The sequence below is a fragment of the Lactuca sativa genome, chromosome 1 (genome assembly GCF_002870075.4).
Source record: "Lactuca sativa cultivar Salinas chromosome 1, Lsat_Salinas_v11, whole genome shotgun sequence".
In the NCBI taxonomy this organism is placed as follows: Eukaryota; Viridiplantae; Streptophyta; class Magnoliopsida; order Asterales; family Asteraceae; genus Lactuca; species Lactuca sativa.
The window spans coordinates 199328676-199350082 of NC_056623.2; the positions used below are offsets into that span (position 1 = coordinate 199328676).

Here is a 21407-nt window from a genome sequence, read left to right on the forward strand (position 1 = left end):
ACTCACTAAGCTTTGTGCTTACAGTGTTAGTGTTGTTGTTTCAGGTACTAACGATGACCGTGGGAAGGCGCCGGCTTGATCTGTACATACGCATGGGATTTTTGATATATATATATATATATATATATATATGATCTTGGGATTTTGTATGATGTGAATTGGGATTTAAACTTAATGTTTTTATGAAAATTAAATGAGAAATGTTTTTATAATTTGCGAAAAATTATTTTGAAATTCACGGTGTTACAGCATTCAAGTTGGAGATCTTCTGTGCAGGTGTGAAAATTTCTTCATAGCTGGAAGTCACAGCGTTCACATTCTCCACTCTCGGATTATTTTCGGTGTTACTTGGAAGTTGACCTGGTCTTCTCTCATTAACTTGATGTGCAAGTTGTCCTAGCTGCTTCTCAATGTTGAGAATTGATGCCTACTGATTCCTTAGTATATTTCTGGTCTCATGTATTGCAGCATCATGATCATTGTGTCTTTTCTCGGACGCGGCTATAAATCTAGTGAACATTTCTTCTAAATTGGCTTTCTTTTCCATAACCTGTTCTTCCTTTTGATAAAATCCCCTCTCTTTCTGTTTGTATTTCTCCTCCTTAGCCTTCTTGTATTCTTCATACGGGAGCCATTCCTTTTTCGGTTTCCGCCAATTCTCGTCGTATCGATCGCCGCTTGAGTAGAACACTTGATCTTTCTTGTTTTATATTTTCATCCAAGTCACAATCCTTCGTGAGATAAGGCCCTCTACAGTTCTCGCATCCAACTCAAATAGCTTGGATTGTTTGATCCATTTTTGTCATCCTTCTATCTAGACTATCGAGCCTAGCCATCACCGCCGCCATGCCATCATTTGCCGAGTTCACTACCCCCCCCCCCCCCCCCCGACTTACTTCATTTCTTGGATTGTGGTATTCTCTAGAATGCTTAGAGAATTCTTTAATTAACTCCTTGATTACCGGGGGTGCTTTCTTCGTGAGCGGGCCTTGTGAATCGAGCAATTGCCTTGTGGTGACATTGACTCCATCATAGAAGATGGAGACTTCTTGTTGGCTATTGAGGTCATGGTGTGGGCAATTTCTAAGAAGACCTTTGTACCTTTCCCAAGCTTCATAAAGAGACTCCCTGGGTTGTTGCTCGAAGTTGGCAATGGCTTTCTTCAACTTAGCTATTTTGGAAGGCGGGCAAAAGTGGTCTATGAACTCTTCTTTCATCTTAGCCCATGTGGTGACCGATCCGGGAGGAAGTGACTTGAGCCAATCCTTTGCAGCACCCTTGAATGTGACTGGAAGCATGCGAAGTAGCTGGGTCTCGTGTGGCACATTTGGTACATTGAAGTAGTCAGCCACATCATTTACTTCATCCAAGTGCTTGTAGGCGTCTTCGTGGTCTTTTCCATAGAAGGGAATCTCCTTGAGTTGGGCAAGGATATGACCCTTTAGCTCGAAAGTAGTGGTAGCGGGAATTGCGGGTTGCACAAGTCCCGGGCCAGTGTCATCGCACATCCTCTTCTTCCATTCCCCCATGGGGACTTCATCGATGTTAGCCATAGTGATAGCTAAATCCTCTTCAAAATCGGATTCGTGCTCGTATATGGGTTCTTCTGCTTCCTCGGTCTCGTACTTGGTGTCTTCTTTAATTGGGTCTTCGATTGTCAAAGAGGCGTTGGATGCTCCTGATTTTCTGCTCCTCTTCTTGCTGAAAACAGACTTGAGGTTCTTTAGTGGCGAATTCTTTGAAGAAACGGATTCTCCAACGGCTTTTCCTTTACTCCTCCTTAATGCGGATTCCGGGTCTTCGAGAGGATGGACCAGAGGTGTATCAGATCCTCGGGTCATGAAACAACTGTAAACAAAACATAAAACGCGTAAAAAGAACAAAAAATAAATAAAAATTCAAACTGTGAACAACGATGAACTCGCCGAGTCGGCACGAGTGCACTCGGCGAGTTGAAGGCAAAAACAGAAAAAAAAATTCTAACTATTTTTGAAAACGGATATTTATTAAAACTTATACTAATAACTAAATTACCTAAGAATTAACTCTGTGTAAGATAAATCTTACACAAAGGATCGATAAAAAGAGAAATTAATGTTAATTTAGAACCGTCCTCGGCAACGGCGCCAAAAACTTGATGTGTGTAAACTCACTTAGTTTTAAACTACTTTTAATTATAAAATAAAGACACAAAGGAAGTGAACCTATCAATTGTGGTATAGTTAAATAAGTAGGGTATCGAACACAGGGAACGGTAAATTAAAACTAAAAACTAATTCTATCTAAATTAATTAATAAGTAGGGGTTTTCTATAGTTTTACAAGACTAGAAACTTACTAACTATCACTTAAATTAAAAACTAGAAAAGCAAAGAATTACTAAATTCAATAATGGAAAGGACTTCTGTTTAGTTCAACTCAATTGATCCTATGGTTGATATTATGGTAATAGTGCAATGGATTAACTCTTTTGTTGGTTACTGATTCAAGTGATTAGATTCGCATTCACCACACTAATCCTTAGTGAACAAACTAACTCAAACAGTGATCAGTTGTCTAATTTAATTTAATTCACTAGATTAATTATTCGGGTTAATTTAGACTTGCGATAGTTAACTAATTTGGTCCTTTAGTTAACTTCTTGTTGATGGTCATCACACAAGCTCACACATGAATTTACCTAATTTTCTTATTAATTCTAGTTTCATGTTCATTAATCCTAGACATATGATAAATTGGCCATATAAACACATGAGGTTGAAAATCAAAAGATGTTCATACTATTTAATTACCTTCCTATTAACAGAAAATTAATTATCATTCACACACAAGGTTCTTTAGCAAGCTAATACTAACAAAAATCACCAACATTGAATTAATCCTACCAATAATCAAACCATTGTCTCAATTTTGTATCCCCAAACAGAAGTTTAAGAGTTTAGCTCATGATTGAGGTAAATAACAGCAAATAAACGAATTCTAATTGTCAAGCCATAATGGAAAACAAAAGATTAAGTAGAATGATGAAATTTTGCCTCAAATCTCCTTCGGAAATGGATTCTAGGTTGTATCTTCGTTCTCTAGGGTTCTTCTGGCTCTTTAATCGCAGCTAATCTTTCCAGAAGGGTTTCCGAATTTTTAATGTCGATCTGAGAAGTTATCTTTATAGATGCAAACCGACTCGTCGAGTCCATAGCCGACTCGCCGAGTCCATCTCTTAATCCCCGTATGCGATAAGTCTCTGAGTCTTTAAGTCTTTAACTTCTCGAATATTCGATCAGACTCGCCGAGTAGACGACCCTACTCGCCGAGTAGGTGTTGTTTTTGGTGATTTTCTTCTTTGTTCAATTCCCGAGCTCCCAACCGCTTCTCCTGCTTCCTTTTGCTTCCGAGCTTCACTTTCGGACTGAAAACATAATTCAAAAACTTTTAAGTACCTTTTGTCCATGATATGCGACAATTTAGCTAATAAATGATAAAAAATCTATACTTAATATGAACTAAATATGCAAATATCAACACCCCAACGAGGAACAGAAAGTAAGGCGGAGAACACACATTTAACTACCTATTGGGTATTAGTTTTATATATAAACATGGTGTATAAACTAAGGTATTATAGAGTTACTCACCTAAAGTTTTTAACTTGTACCGGTTTAATAAAATGGATTAAACCCTTTTCTGGGAAGTTTCTAGCTTTGTATACCAAAAGTACTGACTTTGAAAAGTATGTTTTGTACTAGAAAAGTTGTGATTTGACACTGTTTCCTATAACCTGATCCATACCTGGTACCCTTATGATGACTTAATGTATACTAAGCATAAATATATATAGAATCGGGTAGATAATAGATTGGGTGAATCCGTTCCAAGCCCACAACCAAACAAGGACAAGAAATGAAGCGGAGAGCACACATCCTGTTAGCTGTCGGATCCTATTAGTATATATGTATCCTATGGTGTATACATTAAGGAATCATAAGATTAGCATTATGGTCCTAAGTTTTTAGAAGTAGCCTTCTACCAAGACCCGCCTGTTTTGAAAGTAGTCTTCTACCAAGACCCGACTGTACGACTATTATTAATTAAATCTAACCTACCTCATCGATCATGTGAATATGACACATGGTAAAGGTATTAATAATATTGAAACTATAATTTTATATCCTTCTGTAATTGTCGTATTGACAGTGTAAGTAATGTAGTATTTGTAATAAGTGACTACTTTTAGTACTATTTTGCCTTAATTGAGGGTTAAGGCATAATGTGATGGCTAGATCCTATGCTGAACGCTCCCTTTTCAAGAGATTCTAGGAACTACACGCGACCCTTGCATGAGTGTATGCCGCGAACATCCACATTACTATGATCATGTATAACCAATATAACTATCACAATGCGTTGTGATTCATTGGTATAGTTAGACCTTGAACTTGTTCCATGCTATAGCACCTTATTATGTTCTTTTCTATTATCGTATATTGATATCGTATTTATGTAAATGTATTCATGTAAGCGTATCTATGTAAATGTAATCCGTTAGTATAGACTCGTGAACTGGACTGACTCTTTGTGTGCTTCATTGTACTAGAAGTAATGAATAGCATTCTCTAAAACTATACCTATAATAGTTTACTAATGTTCTACTTGGACTGTTACTGAAAAGACTCGTTTCTCTACAAAGTTATGCTTATACTTTAAAAACGGAGTTTTGTATAACTATAAAGTAACATAACCTTTAAATGAGTTTTGAAATGTTTTGACAACTTATAAATAACATAAGCAACATATTGAAAGATGTTTATAACAATATTTACACAATTATCATTGTGTTCAACATGTATCCCCCTCTGAAAACAGTTAAAATAGTTAAAAGATTCATTACGGGGTATGAACTCACCTGATGTGGGTGATTCAATCGGGTATGCGTGTAAGGATGAGAAGTTCCACGAATGAAGTCCCGAGACACAACAAGTCCTAAATGACATATAAGGACACATATTGACATGAATATAGTGTTTATAAACAACTATATGAAAGGAAACACGTTCCGAGACTAGGAAATACCTTGATTAAGTGTTGGAACCACATGTGATTCATCAAAGGGAAGTGAAATGGCAACTAAGGGTGTTGACGTTTTTGTAACCAACTCTACTTGAGTTTACGTTCCTAAACCCATGAGTTTACGGCCGTAAAGTCATGGTACTTTGACCATTTTGAGATTTGAAGCCTTTCAAGTCATTCTAAGCATTCCTACTTTATGTTTAAGCCTTAGGAAGTGATTAGGGCAACATATCACCCCTTTATGGGGTCTGCGGTTTTTGGACCATTTGCCTTTGGGTTTACGGTTGTAAACCCAAATGGTTTATGGTCATATGATGTTTTCAAGTCCTTAGCACATCAAGGTAAAAGTCTAGGCTAGTTTCTAGGCATAAGGAAGGAATATGGGGCATCATATCACACTTTGGGGTGTTTATGGTTTTGGGAGATCCCCAAACCGTAAACACATATAAATGGGGTATTTTGGTGATTTTTATGTGCTAAACACATCAAAGTAAGGTTCTAGGTTTGTTTCCAAGGTTTGTCAAGAGAATAGGGACACTTTGGCAACCTTTTTAGGGTTTACGGTCCAAGAACATCTTGGACCGTAAACACCTTTGATCATGGCTTTCTTGGGTGTTTTCTTGATGTTTAGAAGTGTAAGAAGGCTTATAATACTCTAGGATAGAAGTACTTACAAGGTAGAAGCTTGAAAAGGTGCTAAAAGTCCAAGAACACTAGTGTGTGTTCTTGGTGTTCTTGGTGAAACTTGAAGATCTACACTTTTGGAATGATTTCACGGATGAAATCATGTTAGATCACTAGATTAAGGTAGATATCAACTTATTAGAGCTTAGAAATACTTACAATTTGAAGATCTTAAAGAAAAATGGGATGATACTTGAGAGAGAAATGGCTATAGTCTTGGAAATGTGAAAAAAATGAGAAAAATATCTAAGGCTCACTTATATAGCCTTTAGGGTTTACGGTCCCAATACCATTTTGGACCGTAAACTCCCAACTCTTGAAGTTTTTGGCACTTATTGCTACATAATAAACCCTAGGGTATCCTCTCTCCTGATATCTTCTGAAGCAATAACTTTAAAACACTCAAACTTATTCCAAAAAGCTTGAAAGTTAGCAGACACAGTTTTGACTTCTGTTGAAGTGAATGGTTGTACAGAAAAGAAATTTCGAGTTGTCACATCATCCCCCCATTAGAAGGAATTTCGTCCCGAAATTAGCTTTCTTAGCATTACTATTGGGGTTGCTCTCTTCTGATTGGCAGAATACTCACTCGTAGACTTGGCAACTTTGCCCTTCCGTTCATGATAGGATTCATACCTAGTCCATCTATCATTACCTAGTGTATACAAGTCGTATATAATTAGGGTTAGTAAGATGGTCGGATGTGCGACTCTTCCCCAGGTCCACAACCCAACGAGGAACAGGAGATAGGGCGGAAACACACATACTAAGTCTGTGTAATCATAATCCTATACCACCCTCACGTATACACTAAATATTAATAGGCGGACTGTATTCGTCCTTAGCCTCTATGCTCAAACTTGGTCTATCGGACGATTGGTATTTCGTGACGGTCTACGGGCATCTGATGATAAGGCTTCGTAGAACAAAGTACTCTTTGCACGAGTACTGCGGGGTTTAGAATACGAAAGATAAAAATAAGGTTTAGGTCGGACTTTCAATACGAAGGACGAAAGTTTCAAGAACTTGCCGATCGAGGCGATAGAAACATATGAATTCAGTATGGTGAGGACCACGCCAACTCATGACGAATGAAAACCACGGACTCTATATTGAACAAAGTTTTGGTCAAATGAAAGAAACGTCTGATAAACGAAGATGTATCCCTGGTATTCTCGATACTGTACTCCTAGTATGTTCAACAATCTACTACTTGTAACTGTTCTTGTGTTTCCTGTCTTCTATTTGAAGTTAACACTCCTATGTATCGTACCGCTATGTGCGCATACATACAAATAAAAGTGCTTTATTAACTGTAGGGATACTTTTATACCATAATCCTTCCTGGTACCACTACCATCGCCCGTCATATACAAGTTATGAATACTTAAGATGAGCCAGGCAGTCGACTGAGCATCTCTGCCTCAAATCCTCAACCAATTAAGGAAAGGGGACCTAAGTGGAGTCACTCACTCTAGGTTTGCAACATCTTGGTTGCGCACAACCCTGATGTATATGGTGAGCCATAATAGCTTCTCTAAGGGATCTTTTAGTTCTCTTGAATATTACGACCTATTTCAACATGTGAGTTGTTATAGTTAATTTTAAGTGTCATCCCCAATTTTAAATCTTATATGAATATAAATTAATTTTAAAAGTAATTACTATTTTGAAAATGTAGCACTACTTGTCGACGACTCTGGGGTGGATTCTCCTGTGGTGATCATCAGAATGTGTCCATCCGCGCCTGAGTTCCTGATTATCGGGTAATTCCTCTGATTTTGTCCAGACTCACCACAGCCATAGCATGCTTGGTTTCCTTCAACTCCGAGGACTTAGGAGATCGGTTGTGCCGGTACCCTACAGTAACGGACTGTGTGTCCCTTTCTGCGGCAGTTTAGACATTGCATTTCTCGACACACTCCAGTGTCGTGAAAGTTGCATTTTCCACACTTCGGAGGTTTCCCGCATATCGAATGGCAGGTGCTGAAGCAGTAGGTGTCGTAGCGGCATACATAGTACTCGCTCGTTATTCTTGTGGGGTGTCTTGTGTTGTTCGCTTCTTCTTTCTCTTGTTCCCGGACTTCTGATTATAGTCCTCTTCCTTTGATGGCTCGGGAATAGGGACTTTTACACCATGGCGGACTCCATGGTCGATGATTCGTTGAGCCAGACGTTTAGCACTATCGAACGTGGTTGGGTTAGAAGACAGCACATTTCCTTGGGTCGGAGCAGTCAGACCCCAAATGTATCTTTCTATCTTCTTGCTCTCCGAGGTAATCATCTTGGGGCATAGAGCTACTAGGTCGTTGAACCGGTCAGTGTAGGTCACTATGTCTTAGCCAACCATAGTGATATCCCACAGCTCTTGTTCCAGTTTTTGAATCTCGCCTAACGGGCAGTATTCCTCCCTCATTAACTCTTTTAGGTTTTCCCAACCCATTGAGTTTGCCACTGATAGAGTCAGTGACTTAACATGGCTGTTCCACCATGTTAGGGCCTTGCCAGAGAAGGTGCAGGCAACAAACTTCACTTTGCTTCCTTCTGGGAATAAACAGATTTCGAAAACCGACTCTGTTTTCTCGAACCATTGCATAAGGGCAATGACTCATTCAGTCCCATTAAAGGACAATGGATGGCATCTAGTGAAGTCCTTGTAGGAGAACTCTCCCTGGTGCATAGGGACCTCACCTTGAGTAGAATTAGTAGGCGTTTCACCTCCACCTATACTGATGGGGTGATATTGTGCCCTGGCTGTTGCCACAGCCGCAACCACTGCAGCGTTCAGAGTTGCTGCATCGATTTGTGGAGAAGGTATTGGATTTATCGGGGTAGCGTGTCTGGGTGATCTGCTAGGAGGCATCTTTGCTAAAAGAAAACAAAGATGAGACGGAATAAGTCTATATCAATGGACACAAGCCGAAAGCTGAAAAGACAAGGTTATCCTAGTTCTGGACGTATCGGGTCCTAACTTCCACATGGTTCTAGAAACAATTCATAAATGAGTCTATAGCTAATAAACTCTATGAATTTGAAATAACTATCCTCGAATGAATATTTTTTTCCTGAATAACTTTTACTAGCTGCATGCAAGAAAATAATCCTAATACATGTAATGTGAGCAGTGTTTCCACTCGCTTGACCAATTAACAGGATTAATATTTATTAGTGTGACGTGTAAGACGTTTTGATTACTCCGGTTGATCCTTCCTTGAAAACTTCTCATGAACTTGTCCTTGTTCCTCCTGGACTCTTCTGTTGTATACTATGAGGAAGTGGTTACATCTATCTAGGCTTGTCGTGCGAGAATGAAAGTGACTAAAGAACCTATGAGCTTTAAGGTAACTTTATGGGGTGATCCTTATGGAATCCTCCTATAATTGTACAAGGTACACAAGTTTGTATATAATTGAAGATCTAATAGACTTTCGAATAGTTGATCCCACCTCAACACTACATCCTTAAGAGGATTGGATAGCGAAGCGTAGGCCATAGATTATATGTCTATAAGGTCCTGATTATATATAACACTTTAGGAATATACCTTGCAATATTATAGGCTTATCCGTAAGAGTCTTTTAAATTCTCACATAAGTTATTTATCTGGACTAAAATACTCCTATAGTATTCTAACTCTAAATGTACTTGTTCTGGCGTTCTGGTAAGTTTTAACACTGTTGCAACACCACATCATTCCCAAACACATGTCGGTCACATCTCGAATGAATATAGTTGATCAGGATATATTGATCCTAGCTATGATTACATAACTGTTAGGTTGACGATAGTACCAAACCTTTAAATACTTTAGTTTTGTTCTCCTCGTGACACTAGTTCTATTATGTACATGTATGAGCAAGTAGGTATACTTTTATAACTTGTAGTTATACTCTAAAATATATCATTATCCAGAGCACTTAATCCCATTGGATTTATAGCTGTATATCTTTTATCGGTTGATGTACTTAGTTCACTATAAACAATGCTCTGATACCAATTTGTCGCACCCCAAAACCGGAACGGCGGAAACGTTCGGGGGTGGAGGACGTCATGTTTAGTATCACGAGATATGTATATGGTAAGCAAGTAATGAACAACCATTTCATTTAGAAAGAAAGTGTTTACGATGTGTGTGTTCACAAAACATAGAAGTCATAAACAAATAACAAAACAAGACTTGAAGCTATAATGCTCCATCTTCTGAATTCCCAGCACGAGCACTTGTCTAATAGTCTCCTGAGAATACAAGTTATTTGAAAGAGATGATCAACAATTAAGATGGTGAGTTCATAAGATTTTAGTGATGTGAGTAAGCTATAAAATGTGGTTGAAAATGTATATGTACAAGTGATGTAAGCTGTAAGTTCTGTTTTGAAAAGTTCGCCTGGTCCTCTAGAAAATCCTATATTTCCTATTTGAATGAAAGTTAAGTAAAATAACACTACAAGCCTTTCTATGGGTACTAAGTGGGTACAAGTTATATAAGACTCAGAGTAAACAAACAATCAATTGTGGGCATCTGCCCTAAGCTCACAACCCAACGAGGAACAGAAAGTAAGGTCGATAGCACACATCCCGTTGGTTGTTAGATCGTTATCATATATAACCCTGGTGTATTCACCTGTTACTCATGGAATTATTTGTAATGGTTCCTTTATATCTAATGAGAAGTTCTTTAAGAAAACCTATATTTCTTATGGTAGAAATGGTGACCACGGTGACTACTTTTATAATAGCTTAGTTTATACTGCTATATATAATCTAATATCGGATAGAAAGTTAATTGAGTGAATCTGCCCTAAGTCCACAACCCAACGAGGAACAGAAAGTAAGGCGGAAAACACACATTTAACTACCTATTAGGTATTAGTTTTATATATAAACATGGTGTATAAACTAAGGTATTATAGAGTTACCCACCTAAAGTCTTTAACTTGTACCGGTTTAATAAAATGGATTAAACCCTTTTCTGGGAAGTTTCTAGCTTTGTATACCAAGAGTAATGACTTTGAAAAGTATGTTTTGTACTAGAAAAGTTGTGCTTTGACACTGTGTCCTATAACCTGATCCATACCTGGTACCCTTATGATGACTTAATGTATACTAAGCATATATATATATATATATATATAGAATCGGGTAGATAATAGATTGGTTGAATCCGTTCCAAGCCCACAACCAAACAAGGACAAGAAATGAAGCGGAGAGCACACATCCTATTAGCTGTCGGATCCTATTGGTATATATGTATCCTATGGTGTATACATTAAGGAATCATAAGATTAGCATTATGGTCCTAACTTTTTAGAAGTAGCCTTTTACCAAGACCCGCCTGTTTTGAAAGTGGTCTTCTACCAAGACCCGACTGTACGACTATTATTAATTAAATCTAACCTACCTCATCGATCATGTGAATATGACACATGGTAAAGGTATTAATAATATTGAAACTGGAATTTTATATCCTTCTGTAATTGTCGTATTGACAGTGTAAGTAATGTAGTATTTGTAATAAGTGACTACTTTTAGTACTATTTTGCCTTAATTGAGGGTTAAGGCATAATGTGATGGCTAGATCCTATGTTGAACGCTCCCTTTTCAAGACAGTGTAAGTAATGTAGTATTTGAAAGATGTTTATAACAACATTTACACAATTATCATTGTGTTCAAATTGTATCCCCCCCTTAAAACAATTAAAATAGTTAAAAGATTCATTACGGGGTATGAACTCACCTGATGTGGGTGATTCAATCAGGTATGCGTGTAAGGATGAGAAGTTCCACGAATGAAGTCCCGAGACACAACAAGTCCTAAATGACATATAAGGACACATATTGACATGAATATAGTGTTTATAAACAACTATATGAAAGGAAACACCTTCCGGGACTAGGAAATACCTTGATTAAGTGTTGGAATCACATGTGATTCATCAAAGGGAAGTGAAATGGCAACTAAGGGTGTTTACGGTTTTGTAACCAACTCTACTTGATTTTACGGCCGTAAGTCATGGTACTTTGATCATTTTGAGATTTGAAGCCTCTCAAGTCATTCTAAGCATTCCTACTTTATGTTTAAGCCTTAGGAAGTCATTAGGGCAACATATCACCCCTTTATGGGGTTTAAGGTTTTTGGACCATTTGCCTTTCGGTTTACGGTCGTAAACCCAAATGGTTTATGTTCATATGATGTTTTCAAGTCCTTAGCACATCAAAGTAAAAGTCTAGGCTAGTTTCTAGGCATAAGGAAGGAATATGGGGCATCATATCACACTTTGGGGTGTTTACGGTTTTGGGAGATCCCCAAACCGTAAACACATATAAATGGGGTATTTTTGGTGATTTTTATGTGCTAAACACATCAAAGTAAGGTTCTAGGTTTGTTTCCAAGGTTTGGCAAGAGAATAGGGACACTTTGGCAACCTTTTTAGGGTTTACGGTCCAAGAACATCTTAGACCGTAAACACCTTTGATCATGGCTTTCTTGGGTGTTTTCTTGATGTTTAGAAGTGTAAGAAGGCTTATAATACTCTAGGATAGAAGTACTTACAAGGTAGAAGCTTGAAAAGGTGCTAAAAGTCCAAGAACACTAGTGTGTGTTCTTGGTGTTCTTGGTGAAACTTGAAGATCTACACTTTTGGAATGATTTCACGGATGAAATCATGTTAGATCACTAGATTAAGGTAGATATCAACTTATTAGATCTTAGAAACACTTACAAGTTGAAGATCTTAAAGAAAAATGGGATGATACTTAAGAGAGAAATGGCTATGGTCTTGGAAATGTGAAAAAAAATGAGAAAAATATCTAAGGCTCACTTATATAGCCTTTAGGGTTTACGGTCCCAATACCATTTTGGACCGTAAACTCCTAACTCTTGAAGTTTTGGGCACTTATTGCTACATAATAAACCCTAGGGTATCCTCTCTCCTGATATCTTCTGAAGCACTAACTTTAAAACACTCAAACTTATTCCAAAAAGCTTGAAAGTTAGCAGACACAGTTTTGACTTCTGTTGAAGTGAATGGTTGTACAGAAAAGAAATTTCGAGTTGTCACATCATCCCCCCATTAGAAGGAATTTCGTCCCGAAATTAGCTTTCTTAGCATTACTATTGGGGTTGCTCTCTTCTGATTGGCAGAATACTCACTCGTAGACTTGGCAACTTTGCCCTTCCGTTCATGATAGGATTCATACCTAGTCCATCTATCATTACCTAGTGTATACAAGTCGTATATAATTAGGGTTAGTAAGATGGTCGGATGTGCGACTCTTCCCCAGGTCCACAACCCAACGAGGAACAGGAGATAGGGCGGAAACACACATACTAAGTCTGTGTAATCATAATCCTATACCACCCTCACGTATACACTAAATATTAATAGGCGGACTGTATTCGTCCTTAGCCTCTGTGCTCAAACTTGGTCTATCGGACGATTGGTATTTCGTGACGGTCTACGGGCATCTGATGATAAGGCTTCGTAGAACAAAGTACTCTTTGCACGAGTACTGCGGGGTTTAGAATACGAAAGATAAAAATAAGGTTTAGGTCGGACTTTCAATACGAAGGACGAAAGTTTCAAGAACTTGCCGATCGAGGCGATAGAAACATATGAATTCAGTATGGTGAGGACCACGCCAACTCATGACGAATGAAAACCACGGACTCTATATTGAACAAAGTTTTGGTCAAATGAAAGAAACGTCTGATAAACGAAGATGTATCCCTGGTATTCTCGATACTGTACTCCTAGTATGTTCAACAATCTACTACTTGTAACTGTTCTTGTGTTTCCTGTCTTCTATTTGAAGTTAACACTCCTATGTATCGTACCGCTATGTGCGCATACATACAAATAAAAGTGCTTTATTAACTGTAGGGATACTTTTATACCATAATCCTTCCTGGTACCACTACCATCGCCCGTCATATACAAGTTATGAATACTTAAGATGAGCCAGGCAGTCGACTGAGCATCTCTGCCTCAAATCCTCAACCAATTAAGGAAAGGGGACCTAAGTGGAGTCACTCACTCTAGGTTTGCAACATCTTGGTTGCGCACAACCCTGATGTATATGGTGAGCCATAATAGCTTCTCTAAGGGATCTTTTAGTTCTCTTGAATATTACGACCTATTTCAACATGTGAGTTGTTATAGTTAATTTTAAGTGTCATCCCCAATTTTAAATCTTATATGAATATAAATTAATTTTAAAAGTAATTACTATTTTGAAAATGTAGCACTACTTGTCGACGACTCTGGGGTGGATTCTCCTGTGGTGATCATCAGAATGTGTCCATCCGCGCCTGAGTTCCTGATTATCGGGTAATTCCTCTGATTTTGTCCAGACTCACCACAGCCATAGCATGCTTGGTTTCCTTCAACTCCGAGGACTTAGGAGATCGGTTGTGCCGGTACCCTACAGTAACGGACTGTGTGTCCCTTTCTGCGGCAGTTTAGACATTGCATTTCTCGACACACTCCAGTGTCGTGAAAGTTGCATTTTCCACACTTCGGAGGTTTCCCGCATATCGAATGGCAGGTGCTGAAGCAGTAGGTGTCGTAGCGGCATACATAGTACTCGCTCGTTATTCTTGTGGGGTGTCTTGTGTTGTTCGCTTCTTCTTTCTCTTGTTCCCGGACTTCTGATTATAGTCCTCTTCCTTTGATGGCTCGGGAATAGGGACTTTTACACCATGGCGGACTCCATGGTCGATGATTCGTTGAGCCAGACGTTTAGCACTATCGAACGTGGTTGGGTTAGAAGACAGCACATTTCCTTGGGTCGGAGCAGTCAGACCCCAAATGTATCTTTCTATCTTCTTGCTCTCCGAGGTAATCATCTTGGGGCATAGAGCTACTAGGTCGTTGAACCGGTCAGTGTAGGTCACTATGTCTTAGCCAACCATAGTGATATCCCACAGCTCTTGTTCCAGTTTTTGAATCTCGCCTAACGGGCAGTATTCCTCCCTCATTAACTCTTTTAGGTTTTCCCAACCCATTGAGTTTGCCACTGATAGAGTCAGTGACTTAACATGGCTGTTCCACCATGTTAGGGCCTTGCCAGAGAAGGTGCAGGCAACAAACTTCACTTTGCTTCCTTCTGGGAATAAACAGATTTCGAAAACCGACTCTGTTTTCTCGAACCATTGCATAAGGGCAATGACTCATTCAGTCCCATTAAAGGACAATGGATGGCATCTAGTGAAGTCCTTGTAGGAGAACTCTCCCTGGTGCATAGGGACCTCACCTTGAGTAGAATTAGTAGGCGTTTCACCTCCACCTATACTGATGGGGTGATATTGTGCCCTGGCTGTTGCCACAGCCGCAACCACTGCAGCGTTCAGAGTTGCTGCATCGATTTGTGGAGAAGGTATTGGATTTATCGGGGTAGCGTGTCTGGGTGATCTGCTAGGAGGCATCTTTGCTAAAAGAAAACAAAGATGAGACGGAATAAGTCTATATCAATGGACACAAGCCGAAAGCTGAAAAGACAAGGTTATCCTAGTTCTGGACGTATCGGGTCCTAACTTCCACATGGTTCTAGAAACAATTCATAAATGAGTCTATAGCTAATAAACTCTATGAATTTGAAATAACTATCCTCGAATGAATATTTTTTTCCTGAATAACTTTTACTAGCTGCATGCAAGAAAATAATCCTAATACATGTAATGTGAGCAGTGTTTCCACTCGCTTGACCAATTAACAGGATTAATATTTATTAGTGTGACGTGTAAGACGTTTTGATTACTCCGGTTGATCCTTCCTTGAAAACTTCTCATGAACTTGTCCTTGTTCCTCCTGGACTCTTCTGTTGTATACTATGAGGAAGTGGTTACATCTATCTAGGCTTGTCGTGCGAGAATGAAAGTGACTAAAGAACCTATGAGCTTTAAGGTAACTTTATGGGGTGATCCTTATGGAATCCTCCTATAATTGTACAAGGTACACAAGTTTGTATATAATTGAAGATCTAATAGACTTTCGAATAGTTGATCCCACCTCAACACTACATCCTTAAGAGGATTGGATAGCGAAGCGTAGGCCATAGATTATATGTCTATAAGGTCCTGATTATATATAACACTTTAGGAATATACCTTGCAATATTATAGGCTTATCCGTAAGAGTCTTTTAAATTCTCACATAAGTTATTTATCTGGACTAAAATACTCCTATAGTATTCTAACTCTAAATGTACTTGTTCTGGCGTTCTGGTAAGTTTTAACACTGTTGCAACACCACATCATTCCCAAACACATGTCGGTCACATCTCGAATGAATATAGTTGATCAGGATATATTGATCCTAGCTATGATTACATAACTGTTAGGTTGACGATAGTACCAAACCTTTAAATACTTTAGTTTTGTTCTCCTCGTGACACTAGTTCTATTATGTACATGTATGAGCAAGTAGGTATACTTTTATAACTTGTAGTTATACTCTAAAATATATCATTATCCAGAGCACTTAATCCCATTGGATTTATAGCTGTATATCTTTTATCGGTTGATGTACTTAGTTCACTATAAACAATGCTCTGATACCAATTTGTCGCACCCCAAAACCGGAACGGCGGAAACGTTCGGGGGTGGAGGACGTCATGTTTAGTATCACGAGATATGTATATGGTAAGCAAGTAATGAACAACCATTTCATTTAGAAAGAAAGTGTTTACGATGTGTGTGTTCACAAAACATAGAAGTCATAAACAAATAACAAAACAAGACTTGAAGCTATAATGCTCCATCTTCTGAATTCCCAGCACGAGCACTTGTCTAATAGTCTCCTGAGAATACAAGTTATTTGAAAGAGATGATCAACAATTAAGATGGTGAGTTCATAAGATTTTAGTGATGTGAGTAAGCTATAAAATGTGGTTGAAAATGTATATGTACAAGTGATGTAAGCTGTAAGTTCTGTTTTGAAAAGTTCGCCTGGTCCTCTAGAAAATCCTATATTTCCTATTTGAATGAAAGTTAAGTAAAATAACACTACAAGACTTTCTATGGGTACTAAGTGGGTACAAGTTATATAAGACTCAGAGTAAACAAACAATCAATTGTGGGCATCTGCCCTAAGCTCACAACCCAACGAGGAACAGAAAGTAAGGTCGATAGCACACATCCCGTTGGTTGTTAGATCGTTATCATATATAACCCTGGTGTATTCACCTGTTACTCATGGAATTATTTGTAATGGTTCCTTTATATCTAATGAGAAGTTCTTTAAGAAAACCTATATTTCTTATGGTAGAAATGGTGACCACGGTGACTACTTTTATAATAGCTTAGTTTATACTGCTATATATAATCTAATATCGGATAGAAAGTTAATTGAGTGAATCTGCCCTAAGTCCACAACCCAACGAGGAACAGAAAGTAAGGCGGAAAACACACATTTAACTACCTATTAGGTATTAGTTTTATATATAAACATGGTGTATAAACTAAGGTATTATAGAGTTACCCACCTAAAGTCTTTAACTTGTACCGGTTTAATAAAATGGATTAAACCCTTTTCTGGGAAGTTTCTAGCTTTGTATACCAAGAGTAATGACTTTGAAAAGTATGTTTTGTACTAGAAAAGTTGTGCTTTGACACTGTGTCCTATAACCTGATCCATACCTGGTACCCTTATGATGACTTAATGTATACTAAGCATATATATATATATATATATATATATATATATATATATATATATATATATATATATATAGAATCGGGTAGATAATAGATTGGTTGAATCCGTTCCAAGCCCACAACCAAACAAGGACAAGAAATGAAGCGGAGAGCACACATCCTATTAGCTGTCGGATCCTATTGGTATATATGTATGCTATGGTGTATACATTAAGGAATCATAAGATTAGCATTATGGTCCTAACTTTTTAGAAGTAGCCTTTTACCAAGACCCGCCTGTTTTGAAAGTGGTCTTCTACCAAGACCCGACTGTACGACTATTATTAATTAAATCTAACCTACCTCATCGATCATGTGAATATGACACATGGTAAAGGTATTAATAATATTGAAACTGGAATTTTATATCCTTCTGTAATTGTCGTATTGACAGTGTAAGTAATGTAGTATTTGTAATAAGTGACTACTTTTAGTACTATTTTGCCTTAATTGAGGGTTAAGGCATAATGTGATGGCTAGATCCTATGTTGAACGCTCCCTTTTCAAGACAGTGTAAGTAATGTAGTATTTGAAAGATGTTTATAACAACATTTACACAATTATCATTGTGTTCAAATTGTATCCCCCCCTTAAAACAATTAAAATAGTTAAAAGATTCATTACGGGGTATGAACTCACCTGATGTGGGTGATTCAATCAGGTATGCGTGTAAGGATGAGAAGTTCCACGAATGAAGTCCCGAGACACAACAAGTCCTAAATGACATATAAGGACACATATTCACATGAATATAGTGTTTATAAACAACTATATGAAAGGAAACACCTTCCGGGACTAGGAAATACCTTGATTAAGTGTTGGAATCACATGTGATTCATCAAAGGGAAGTGAAATGGCAACTAAGGGTGTTTACGGTTTTGTAACCAACTCTACTTGATTTTACGGCCGTAAGTCATGGTACTTTGATCATTTTGAGATTTGAAGCCTCTCAAGTCATTCTAAGCATTCCTACTTTATGTTTAAGCCTTAGGAAGTCATTAGGGCAACATATCACCCCTTTATGGGGTTTAAGGTTTTTGGACCATTTGCCTTTCGGTTTACGGTCGTAAACCCAAATGGTTTATGTTCATATGATGTTTTCAAGTCCTTAGCACATCAAAGTAAAAGTCTAGGCTAGTTTCTAGGCATAAGGAAGGAATATGGGGCATCATATCACACTTTGGGGTGTTTACGGTTTTGGGAGATCCCCAAACCGTAAACACATATAAATGGGGTATTTTTGGTGATTTTTATGTGCTAAACACATCAAAGTAAGGTTCTAGGTTTGTTTCCAAGGTTTGGCAAGAGAATAGGGACACTTTGGCAACCTTTTTAGGGTTTACGGTCCAAGAACATCTTAGACCGTAAACACCTTTGATCATGGCTTTCTTGGGTGTTTTCTTGATGTTTAGAAGTGTAAGAAGGCTTATAATACTCTAGGATAGAAGTACTTACAAGGTAGAAGCTTGAAAAGGTGCTAAAAGTCCAAGAACACTAGTGTGTGTTCTTGGTGTTCTTGGTGAAACTTGAAGATCTACACTTTTGGAATGATTTCACGGATGAAATCATGTTAGATCACTAGATTAAGGTAGATATCAACTTATTAGATCTTAGAAACACTTACAAGTTGAAGATCTTAAAGAAAAATGGGATGATACTTAAGAGAGAAATGGCTATAGTCTTGAAAATGTGAAAAAAAATGAGAAAAATATCTAAGGCTCACTTATATAGCCTTTAGGGTTTACGGTCCCAATACCATTTTGGACCGTAAACTCCTAACTCTTGAAGTTTTGGGCACTTATTGCTACATAATAAACCCTAGGGTATCCTCTCTCCTGATATCTTCTGAAGCACTAACTTTAAAACACTCAAACTTATTCCAAAAAGCTTGAAAGTTAGCAGACACAGTTTTGACTTCTGTTGAAGTGAATGGTTGTACAGAAAAGAAATTTCGAGTTGTCACATCATCCCCCCATTAGAAGGAATTTCGTCCCGAAATTAGCTTTCTTAGCATTACTATTGGGGTTGCTCTCTTCTGATTGGCAGAATACTCACTCGTAGACTTGGCAACTTTGCCCTTCCGTTCATGATAGGATTCATACCTAGTCCATCTATCATTACCTAGTGTATACAAGTCGTATATAATTAGGGTTAGTAAGATGGTCGGATGTGCGACTCTTCCCCAGGTCCACAACCCAACGAGGAACAGGAGATAGGGCGGAAACACACATACTAAGTCTGTGTAATCATAATCCTATACCACCCTCACGTATACACTAAATATTAATAGGCGGACTGTATTCGTCCTTAGCCTCTGTGCTCAAACTTGGTCTATCGGACGATTGGTATTTCGTGACGGTCTACGGGCATCTGATGATAAGGCTTCGTAGAACAAAGTACTCTTTGCACGAGTACTGCGGGGTTTAGAATACGAAAGATAAAAATAAGGTTTAGGTCGGACTTTCAATACGAAGGACGAAAGTTTCAAGAACTTGCCGATCGAGGCGATAGAAACATATGAATTCAGTATGGTGAGGACCACGCCAACTCATGACGAATGAAAACCACGGACTCTATACTGAACAAAGTTTTGGTCAAATGAAAGAAACGTCTGATAAACGAAGATGTATCCCTGGTATTCTCGATACTGTACTCCTAGTATGTTCAACAATCTACTACTTGTAACTGTTCTTGTGTTTCCTGTCTTCTATTTGAAGTCAACACTCCTATGTATCGTACCGCTATGTGCGCATACATACAAATAAAAGTGCTTTATTAACTGTAGGGATACTTTTATACCATAATCCTTCCTGGTACCACTACCATCGCCCGTCATATACAAGTTATGAATACTTAAGATGAGCCAGGCAGTCGACTGAGCATCTCTGCCTCAAATCCTCAACCAATTAAGGAAAGGGGACCTAAGTGGAGTCACTCACTCTAGGTTTGCAACATCTTGGTTGCGCACAACCCTGATGTATATGGTGAGCCATAATAGCTTCTCTAAGGGATCTTTTAGTTCTCTTGAATATTACGACCTATTTCAACATGTGAGTTGTTATAGTTAATTTTAAGTGTCATCCCCAATTTTAAATCTGATATGAATATAAATTAATTTTAAAAGTAATTACTATTTTGAAAATGTAGCACTACTTGTCGACGACTCTGGGGTGGATTCTCCTGTGGTGATCATCAGAATGTGTCCATCCGCGCCTGAGTTCCTGATTATCGGGCAATTCCTCTGATTTTGTCCAGACTCACCACATCTATAGCATGCTTGGTTACCTTCAACTCCGGGGACTTAGGAGATCGGTTGTGTCGGTACCCTACAGTAACGGACTGTGTGTCCCTTTCTGCGGCAGTTTAGACATTGCATTTCTCGACACACCCCAGTGTCGTGAAAGTTGCATTTTCCACACTTCGGAAGGTTTCCCGCATATCGAATGGCAGGTGCTGAAGCAGTAGGTGTCGTAGCGGCATACATAGTACTCGCTCGTTATTCTTGTGGGGTGTCTTGTGTTGTTAGCTTCTTCTTTCTCTTGTTCCCGGACTTCTGATTATAGTCCTCTTCCTTTGATGGCTCGGGAATAGGGACTTTTACACCATGGCGGACTCCATGGTCGATGATTCGTTGAGCCAGACGTTTAGCACTATCGAACGTGGTTGGGTTAGAAGACAGCACATTTCCTTGGGTCGGAGCAGTCAGACCCCAAATGTATCTTTCTATCTTCTTGCTCTCCGAGGTAATCATCTTGGGGCATAGAGCTACTAGGTCGTTGAACCGGTCAGTGTAGGTCACTATGTCTTAGCCAACCATAGTGATATCCCACAGCTCTTGTTCCAGTTTTTGAATCTCGCCTAACGGGCAGTATTCCTCCCGCATTAACTCTTTTAGGTTTTCCCAACCCATTGAGTTTGCCACTGATAGAGTCAGTGACTTAACATGGCTGTTCCACCATGTTAGGGCC

General features: G+C 38.5%; 1 non-coding gene across 1 annotated transcript; it reads left to right on the forward strand.

The window, feature by feature from the left end:
- The first annotated feature begins 1062 nt into the window (after nucleotides 1–1062).
- On the forward strand, nucleotides 1063–1169 carry LOC111882506 (small nucleolar RNA R71). Its single transcript, XR_002847173.1, has one exon. It is a non-coding gene; the product is annotated as a small nucleolar RNA R71 (small nucleolar RNA).
- The last annotated feature ends 20238 nt before the right edge of the window (nucleotides 1170–21407 follow it).